At 43.8% G+C, this 10792-nt stretch overlaps 1 pseudogene; it reads right to left on the bottom strand.

Moving 5' to 3' along the window:
- Positions 1 to 8224: 8224 nt before the first annotated feature.
- Positions 8225 to 9111, bottom strand: LOC130016035 (GTPase IMAP family member 7-like; annotated as a pseudogene).
- Between the last annotated feature and the right edge of the window lie 1681 nt (positions 9112 to 10792).

Raw genomic sequence — 10792 nt, 5'->3', positions numbered from 1 at the left:
AGTCCTGGTTCCCGCATACTCGAGCTATGCTTGTAGAGGCTCATGGTCACCAGGGTTCCATCTGGAGGAGGATGAATGCTGCACCTACCCAATCTGGGACTTCCCAGTGACCTCGGCTCTGTTTGGGACCTGGAGCATTCTCTGGGAGCTGTGGAGCCCCCCCGCAACCTTTCTTCTCTGTGGCTGTGTGCTGCAAAGATGGTGCTGGGGGGCGGGTTGTGGGCATGACTTCCGGAATCGGAGGTTACCTGGGGACCAGAGCGGTACCGGCAGTTTGGAGGAAAAGTCCAAGTCCTGGTTCCCACATACTCGAGCTATGCTTCTAGAGGCTCATGGTCACCAGGGTTCCATTTGGAGGAGGCGGGATGTGGCACCTACCTGATCTGGGACGTGTTTTTACTATTGACAAGAAGCATGGTGTTGGATGTGAATTTGCTGTAAATGGTCATTCTATCTTGAGGTTCCTTCTATTCCTAATTTGTTGAGATATTTTTAAAATCATGAATAGTCATTGAATCTTATCAAAAACTTTCCCTGAATATATTGACATAACATTTACATACATGACATAAGGGTTTTCTTTTTTTCTTTTGTTAATATGGTAAAGGTAAAGGTAAAGGCCCTCCCGTTGTTCATCGATTTGCTCGAGCGGACCCAGTAACGTCTCCATTGGAGACTTTGTTGTTACTGTGTTTGGCATATCGAATACGTCACGGGGAGCTTGTCAGGCTCTGCCGTGCAGGCGAGAGCGATAGCACAGCGGTAGGGCGTTTGCCTTGCACGCAGCCAACATGGCCGAGAGTTAATCACTTAATCACTTAACTTCCCGTTAGTCGTCGATTTGCTCGAGCGGGCACCAGTAACGTCTCCATTTGTCCCTGTCGCGTGCTAGTGTAGCCCAATGGCATCTGTTCGCTCCGGGAATATGAAGAGCCTCAAACCGATCGTTCATGATCTTGACGAAGAAGTCTGACCATCTGGTAGGTGGGTGGCCACGCGGTCTCTTGACATCCCGTGGAATCCAATCAGTAACAGCTCTAGTCCAACGGTCGTCTTTAAATCTCATTACGTGACCAGCCCATCTGATTTTCGACACCTTGGCAAATGAGACAGCGTCCCTGATCCTTGATCGTCGACGGATGTCAGAACTCCGGATTCGTTCTCTCATTTGAGTGAAACGTGATATTCCAAGCATGGCTCTTTCTATTCTTCTTTGGGAGACCTGAATGGCGTTCTCATCTTGTTTGCGTAGGGCCCAGGTCTCTGAGGCATATGTTAATGCAGGAAGAACAGTGGAATCAAAGAGATGTGCCCGGAGCCGGAGGTTCTTCGTCCTCTTAGCTATTTCTTCCACGTTCTTGAAGGCGTTCCAAGTCGCTCTCTTCCTCCTGCGCAGCTCGGGTGCCAGGTCATTTCTCATGTTGACCTCTCGACCTAGGTACACATAGCTGTTGCATTCGGAGATGGTCGTTCCATTGAGAGCGAATGGGGCGTCAGGAACAAGGCTGTTTCTCATAAACATTGTCTTCGTAAGATTCAGCTGTAGTCCTACCTTTCCACACTCACGGTCAAAGTCGGCCAGCATTTGTGCCGCTTGGCTGATGTTTGGTGTTATTAAAACAATGTCATCAGCAAAGCGGAGGTGGTGTAGTTGCCGACCATCTATCTTCACTCCCATTCCTTCCCATTCTAGTCGTCGCATGATGTTCTCGAGGGTGGCACTGAAGAGTTTCGGTGAAATGGTATCACCCTGCCGCACCCCTCTCTTGACATCAACGATCACTTCTTTGTAGAATGATGAGATCCTGGTAGTGAATCAGCAATACAGCTCACGGAGGATCCTGATGTATTGGGCTTGAATGCCCTGATTGGTTAGGGCTTCAATGACCGCTTCCGTCTCAACAGAATCAAAGGCCTTCTTTAAACCAATGAACGTTAAGCAGAGCGGCATCTTGAACTCCCGAGAAACCTCAATGAGCTTGGTTATCATGTGGATATGGTCGATGGTGCTGAATCCTTTGCGGAACCCTGCTTGCTCACATGGTTGTCCTTCATCTAGTGTTCTGCCAATCTTATTCAGGATGACTCGAGTGAACAACTTGTAGATGACAGACAATAGGCAGATCGGGCGATAGTTGCCAATGTCATGGATGTCTCCCTTCTTGAACAGTAGTACGGTCCTGCTGGTTTTCCATTGGGACGGAGCCTTGCATTCAGACAGGTAGCGAGTGAAGAGCCGAGCCAGTGTATTGATGAGTACTGACGGCAGGTTCTTCAGGTGTTCAGGTCTGACCTTGTCTGGGCCGGGTGCTGTTTGTTTCTTTACCGACACTACTTCCACTACCCAGCCGTCGCCACACTCCAGGATGCTTTCCGGACCGGAGCGGCCGCTTGCGGCCGCGCGACACATCATACAACACTAAATACCCATCTTCTGGAATTGTCGTACCATATTTGATAGGGTTCAAATATGGTAACGCCTACAAGGGTGATTAGAGGTCACCCCAAAAGCCTCTATCCCTCTCGGAAAGACTGGCAAGCTACCGAGAGTATTCCGCCCGCACGGAAGAGCCTGGCAAACTATCCGCTGTGTATTCGATATGCCAAAACCAGTAACTACAACTGGTCTCATTCACCTGACCCTGAAGGCTTCACCGACATGGCAGCACTGAGAAGGATGACAAAGGAGACGCCGGCAAAATCTCAAGGCCGACCTAGGCTGCCACAACGAAGGAAGACAAAAATGATCGTCTGTACTTTCAATGCACGTATGCTAGCATCAGATGCATCCATCGAGGACCTGATGGTACAAGCGCGAATGATCAAGTACGACATCATTGGTCTGACCGAGAGAAGAAGGCACGAATCTCACCATGCCGTTTTCGACACTGGAGAAGAATTGTTCCTCGGAACATGCGATAAAAGAGGTGTTGGAGGCGTCGGTGTCCTTGTCAACACAAACTTGGCCAAGAGCATTGATTCATTCGAATGCCTAACAACCCGAATCGGACGTTTACATTTGAATAGATGTGGCTCACTGCCTGCAGTTTCTATCTTCATTGTCTACGCACCAACATCTCATTATGATGAAAGAGAAATCGAGAAGTTCTACATGGAGCTAGAGATGTTCTATAAAGAAGACCACACCTTCTACAAGATCATTGTGGGTGATTTTAATGCCAAGATAGGACCGAGAAGATCAGCTGAAGAACTTCACATCGGGACCCATGGCCTAGAATGGAACGAACAGGGTGAGAGACTGTCTGAGTTCATCATGTCAACCAAGACCATTCATGGTAACTCACAGTTCCAGAAGGCAGAATCTAAACGATGGACATGGGAGTCTCCCGGTGGACGATTCCACAATGAAATAGACCACATCATATTCAATCGACGGTTTTGCCTGACTGATGTCGCTGTTGTCCCAAAATTTCGAACGGGATCGGACCACCGTCTCCTTCGTGCAAAATTCTACTTCACAGAGCGGGGAGAAAGGGCTGCAAAGTTCAAAAAGAGAACTCCCAGAATGACCACCAACTGGGAACTCTTTGGTACTATTGCGGCAACATGGGAAGATGCCATTGTTGACAACATTGACGAGGAATACGATCGACTGGTTCAGCACCTCCATGAATGTGCGAGGAACGCCAAGAGAGAGATAGCCACAAAAAGTCGCCTATCTTCAAAAACTCTTGAGCTAATTCGCCAGCGTGGTTTGGCGCATGCCTCAGACAACCACAAGCTAATGTCCGAGCTTGCAAAGCAGTGCAGAGATGCGATCAAGGAAGACCTCAAAGAGAGAAGAGCAGAAGTACTGGTAGATGCGGCAGAAGCCGGGAAAAGTATTCGTAAGACCCGCCTGTCCTTCGCCAACTATAAGACCAAGATGATTGCCCTCCGACATCCTGATGGATCCATCACATCCTCCAGAACGGCAATGGAGAAGATTATCCATGACTTCTACTCAAATCTCTTCGATAGCCATGTCCACTTGCCGACATACCAAATTCCACAGGATGGGTATGTCGTTCCCAACGTTCTCCCTTCCGAAATCCGACAGGCCATTTCGTCGGCCGAGAGTTAATATGGTGCATTACATTAATTGATTTGTGTATTAAAAACCATCCTGCGTTCCTGGAATCAATCCCACTGATCATGGTGTATGTTCCTTTTGAATGTATTTTTAGATTTAGTTTGCTACGATTTTGTTGAAGATCTTTACGTTGTCTTTAGAAGCTTTCGGAAGAATTCCCATTTCTTTGATATTTTGGAAGGGTTGAGGAGTACAGGTAATAATTCTCTGAAGATTTGGAAAAATTCACTAGTAAGCCCATCTGGCTTGGAATTTAATTCTTGGGGAGAGTTTTTTTTTTTTAAATTTTTGTTGAATCACCATGAGGTACAGTTATAAACTTTCATGATTTAGTTTCAGTCATACAATGATCAAGCAACCATCCCTCCACCAGCGCACATTTTCCATCACCAATGTACCCAGGACCCCTCCCCCGATCCCCACCGCATCCTACCAACTGCCTCTGCAGCAGGCACCTTCCTTTGTACTCTCTCTCTCCTTTTGGACATTATGGTTTGCACTACAGATAGTAAGAGGCCACCATGTTTAGTCCTTAGTCTATTTTCAGCACGCATCTCCCATCCCGAGTGATCCCTCCAACCACATTGATCTAGTGTTATCTTCACCATCCCAACTGCCTTTCCCCTGGAATGTGAGGCTGATTTCTGGCTTCCAAACCATGGATCAGTTTTCCTGGACTATATCTCTACTATTCTTCAGTGTTAGTCTCATACTATACTACAACTTTATTTCACAAATGAGTACAGCCATTCTATGTTTTTTTTTGGGAGAGTTTTGGTTTCATTCAGTTTCCTTACTCAGGATAAGTCTGCATGTTTTCTACTTGTGATTTAGTCTTGTGGGTTTGCCTGATTGTAAAATGTATCTATTACACTTAGAGGCTCCCAATTAGGACCATAAAGTTGTTCATAGTAACCTGTTGTGGTATTTTGTATTTATAACATATTTTCAACTCAAAAGCCAGTTTCAGGAAGCAGTCAGTGGTTTAATCGTGCTTGTTGACCAACTTGCCAAAGAAGCAGAAAGTGAGAAGATGAAGTCTAGTGGGGCTCCAGGCTTGCCTAAATCTACAGCAAAGCAGAGAGAAGCCTCCAGCAGCGACTCCAGCATACTCACAGCTGAGAGGAGGCCTAGGAAGGTCTTGGGCTGAATGTGAGACTTTGTGGCAGGCAGAAGCAGAACACAGTGAATTTATCCATGAGTTTAATTCTCAGAAATGATCTGAAAGTTGTAAGTGGGCAGACACAGAAACCCAAACCCAAACCCGTCTGTGGCGTCACAGTGATGTGTCAGATGATCCCTGTGTCTGGGAGGTGGTGTGGCGAATGCTTGTCCCAGGACGATGCAGCGGTGTCAGGGACCACGTTAGAGTAGAGATGCGGGCAGAGGTTTGCTGTGGCTCCCCAAGAGCTGCTCCCCCAGGCTCCCACCAAGTCCCTCCTAGTCTGAACGATGCTCACTAGAACCTTAGTGTTTTCTTCTTATTTTTTTTGTAAATCCATAAAACTTTGGAAGAAAAGGCAATATATTATTGTTTTAAAAATATAATAAAGTGCACATAAACTTAACCATAAAATATTAAAAACCTCATCTTATTTTCTTGGTGATTGGAGTGCAATTACAACACGCACCTTGAACATCTCAATATACCTTCATCGAATATAGCACTTCACACACACTACTAGATGTTTATAGCATAATACACTGACTTTCTTCCTTCAACATTAATTATTGCTATATGTTTTATTTACAATAGATGAATCAGGAAGCCACCTATGTATTGTTATTTTTCATTCAAGGGTATGTTATCTTTTGAGGATGTTTTGTTGTTTTATGGGTCACACCCAACAGTGCTCAGGGCTCACTCCTGGTTCTGCACTCAGGATTCACTCCTGCTGATGCTCAGAGGACAGTGTGGGGTTCCAGAGAGCAAACCTGGGTTGACCATGTGCAATGCAGTATTTTACTTGCTGTACCACTGCTCTGACCTCTCAAAGAAATTTTTAACTGATAGAAGGAATAGATTTTATTATTTATTCAGCTATTACCTGGGTTCTAACTCTTTAGAGATGTCCTAATTTGTTCTTCACCTGACTCATCTTATGAATCAGTCCTGATTACCAAGTTGTTCAATATTCAGATACTGAATAAGAGATCTCCAAGCCTGCTTGGATCGGGGCTGAGCATCTCCACCCAGATCCTCCATCTTTCAGTAGGCAGGGGTCACACCCACCAACTGACCCCCTGGCGCCATGTAATCCCATCAACGGCCAAGACCCAGAGACTATAAAACCCAGCTCCTGGAAGCGCGGGGCCATGACATCTTATTATCTCATTCCTACTTTGGACAACCTGGCAGGCTACCCAATGTAACCTGCCCACATGGCAGAGTCTGGCAAACTCCCCATGGTGTACCCAATATGCCACATACTAGTAACAATGATGGGTCTCATTCTCCTAACCCTGAAAGAGCCTTGAATATGGGCACTTTAAAATCTCAGGGCTCGGACGAAGGAGACGTTAGTGGGGCCTGCTCGAGGCAATCAACGAACAACAGGATGATCGTTATCGTGATCATGAATAATATTTAATATTAAATTAAATATTAATTTGACATTGAAAAATATTTAAAAATGTGTTCAATTTTTAAAATTTAATATTATTTTAGTCATTGTAATTTGCAATATTGTTTTCATTTTCATTTTTAAACCTTTATTGTTCATAGTTCAGTTACTCAATGTTCCAAGACCAATTCCATCACCACTGCAATCTTCCCTCCACCATTGTTCCCATATCCCATCCATCCCCAGAAGCCTAAAAGCATGCTAAAATAATTTATTTTATATTGCTTGTTTCAAAAATGTCTAATGAAATGATTAAAATACCATTCAATAAAAGAAAATTTATGAAAATTGTTTTATCTCACATTTTCTCTGTGTCTGTCTATCTATCTATCTATCTATCATCTATCTATCTATATGTCTTCCCTTTTTTCCTTTAGACAATGTGGTTTGCAATACTGCTACTCAAAGAGTGTCTTGTATATCACCTTACCTCCTTTCAAAACTCAGTTCCGTCCAGAAAAATTATAATTGTGGCAGTCTTGCATAGTTCTGTTAATGATGATGTTTTGTGCATGCAGTGCTCCAACCCCACACCCTCCACCAGAGTCTCCACTTGTTCCACCCTTATCTCAGTAAAAGGACCAGTTTTGTTTCACTTAAAAGTGAACATTTTAAAACTTAAAGTTTAGAAATGAAAAATCCATTGATTTTTGGAGTGAATGAGCCAACATTATTATATGTGAGCCTTCCTATTATCCTATAACAATAATCAAATGAATGCAAATGCATGAACTGTGACTATTATGAACTGTCACTGTTATTGTCCTCCCGTTGTTCATCGATTTGCTCGAGTGGGCCCAGTAACATTGTGAGACTTGTTACTGTGTTTGGCATATTGAGAACATCACAGGTAGCTTACCAGGCTTTGCCATGCGGGCGAGATACTCTTGGTAGCTTGCTGGGCTCTACGAGAGTGGTGGAGGAATCGAACCCGGCTCGGCTGGGCCGGCTGTGCTCAAGGCAAACACCCTATTGCTGTGCAATCGCTCCAGCCCACACAAGAAAAAAATTCACTTAGTTGCACCTTTATCAATTTGTTTAGCCACGTAAGCTCCTCAGTGACAGAATAAGAAATGATTTATCATGCATATGGATTAAGCCAGTGAATGATGGTGTCCACAGCTAAGGAGTTAAAATTTCATATCTACAGCAAAGTATCAGTAAACATGCTTATTCCACACCACCCTCCCAGACAACATGGGGACCTTATGTTGAAGGCAAGGTGGTATTTCATTTTAATAGAGAAAATAAGATTTTAAAAGTCTTGCTGAGTTTGGGTAAATTAAATTTCTAATTTTATATTCATTGATATATCGAATGAAATACACATTTTGTAGAATGCTCAGGGACACAGTATCTTAGAGACAGTATTTTAGCTTTTGTTGCTTTATTCTCAGAAATCTATTACAGATATTAACTTCATATTGGGTTATTGAGTAAGGCATGTCATTGAAGAAAATTCACTCTAATTCTAGAACCAACAATAGGAGATAATCTAAAAATTACATTACTTCCTAAAAATAGACCTTACTTTTGAAAATATGTTACTAATCATATTTAAAACATCATCAAATATGTTCTTCCCAGCTTCTTCTCTTATATTTCTTATTCGTGCAGCGTGTTGCTCTTTAAGCAACTTTACTTCTTCCTCCTTTTCTTCCTGTGACTTAGAGACATTTTATTCTTTTATTAGTTGAATTTCCTTTTCTAATTGACTATCAAAAATTTTGATCAAGGCCTCATCCTTCTGTTTCAGCCGTTCCTCTATGTCCTTGTATATGTTATCAGTGAAGTGGGCATTGTTGTGGATAATTTTCTCTATTAGCTGCATCAGCTCCTGCACCTCCACTTCCTTCTCAGCCTTCTCTGCTCTGTTGCTGAAGGCACAGCAGCAGTTCCCACAGTCCTTGATCATGTTTTTTAGGTTCACGTTAGCTTCAGCTATGAAATCCTGTAGGCTTTGGTCCTTCAACTCTTCTTTGCGAGTGAACACGATGATCATGTATCTGGTGACCAACTCCCCAAAGAGAGCCTTGACCACGGCAAAGACTTTCTGCTCTTCCTCTGTGTAGCGACTCAGCTGCAGCACTAGGATGATGGCGTGAGGGCTGGGGAGAAGAAGCGGATGCACCTGCTGATCTCCTTGCAGGTGGTGTCCCCCTTTTCCTTGGTGTCAAAGAGCCCCGTGGTGTCCACGGTGAGGATGTTCCTCCCCTTCCACTGCCCGAACGCTTTCTGGCATTTCTTGGTAATAGAGGTGAAAGATATTGTTGAAACAAATACGTCTTCTCCAAGAATGGTGTTGGCTGTGGCACTTTTACCATTTCCGGTTTTCCCTATGAGGATAATTCTCAGGGCGTTGGATTGAAGGTCGTCCAACTGAGGGTCACCCATGGTCCACAGCAGGTGCTGCACCTACATGGCACTTGACCTGTAGGAAGGGAGGAGAGAGAAAAATGGTTTATATTGACCATTTTTCCCCAAAAGGGGAAAATCTCCTTTTCTTATTTTCCCAAACTTGTGATAATCTCTAATATACACTGATCCCAGTAAAGAAAGAAGAGGCACTGTTGAATTAACATGAATGAGCAAAGGGGAGAGGGCAGCTGGAATAGAGAAGAATAGAGAAGGGATCCCTAAGAAAATGATGGCTGGAGGAATAGGTCGGGATGGGAGATGTGTGCAGAAAGTAGATAAAGGACCAAACATGATCACCTCTAAGTGTCCGTATTGCAAACCATAATGCCCAAAAGTGGAGAGAGATTATGGGGAATAATGTCTGCCTTGGGGCTGGAACAATAGCACAGCGGGTGGGTGTTTGCCTTGCACCTGGCCAACCTGGCCGACCGGGTTTGATTCCTCCACCCCTCTTGGAGAGCCCAACAAACTACCGAGAGTATCTTGCCCGCACGACAAAACCTGGCAAGCTACCCGTGACGTATTCTATATGCCAAACACAGTAACAACAAGTCTCACAATGGAAACGTTACTGGGACCACTCGAGCAAATCGATGAACAACAAGAGGACAGTGCAGTGCTGTAATGTTTGCCATGGAGGCAGGGGGAGGATGGGAAAGGGGAGTATACTGTGGATATTGGTGGTGGGGAATGTGCACTGGTGGAGGGATGGGTGTTTGATCATTGTGTGATTGTAACCCAAACATGAAAGCTTGTAACTATCTCACAGTGATTCAATAAAATAAATAAATAACAAAACAAAAACAAAAGCAAAATAATTGAGGAAATTTCCCACAAAGAGTTCCTGGTCCAAATGGGGAACACATTTACACCTCTAAAGAGGGGATCAGCTCAATGCTATTTAAAGTACATTTATCACCAAAATGAGTAAAAATGCTCAATACTTTCAATGAATCTGTATAATATTGTTTCCACAGGCTAGTAGCTTTTCACCCAAAAAGAGGAAACACATCATGTCTCATTATGAATATTGATGAAAATACTTAGCATATTGTAGGGCACTGAAAATGAATTGAGTGTGATTTTTAAGAGAAGTATAGGGTGTTTAAACATAAGTAAATTGGGTTTTACAGTATAATACACCCCAGTAATAGCCTGAGAGCAAAAGTTGCTTGGATCCAGAAGAGCATTGAGCCAGGTCAGCACCACCATGTCAAAGCACCATTAAAGTACAATTAATACATTCCTCCATATTAGATTTATGAATAGGAAACTTAAAATTTTCATCACTTCTTTTTCTGTAGCTAAAGTGCCTAAGTGTAAACTGCAGTCACTGCGGGGTAGGGGGTGGAATGTAAAGTTGTGGACAGCTTTACAGGCGCCAGGGCAGATAAGATCTGTCTCTGCATAGCTACTGAGTAGGGAGTGTCTGGACTTATTTGACAAGCACCAGGTATCCAGCTTTGAGTTTCACCTGGCCGCCTAAGAATTGTCACATAGAGTTAGCGAGTCATTACTAACTGTAGCATCTAGCCCTAATTGGAATTGGGCCAGGGCAAAGCAGAGTTGGAAAGGTGATAGGTTAGTAATGCTAAACTTCATGTGACTGGACCATCCTCTTAAGTAGAGACCCTCTATAAAATATGTGTGTATCAAT

This window comes from Sorex fumeus, unplaced genomic scaffold (genome assembly GCF_029834395.1).
Source record: "Sorex fumeus unplaced genomic scaffold, SorFum_2.1 ptg000143l, whole genome shotgun sequence".
Lineage (NCBI taxonomy): Eukaryota > Metazoa > Chordata > Mammalia > Eulipotyphla > Soricidae > Sorex > Sorex fumeus.
Note: the sequence above shows the minus strand (reverse complement) of the source record. Positions and strands in the feature narration are given on the sequence as shown.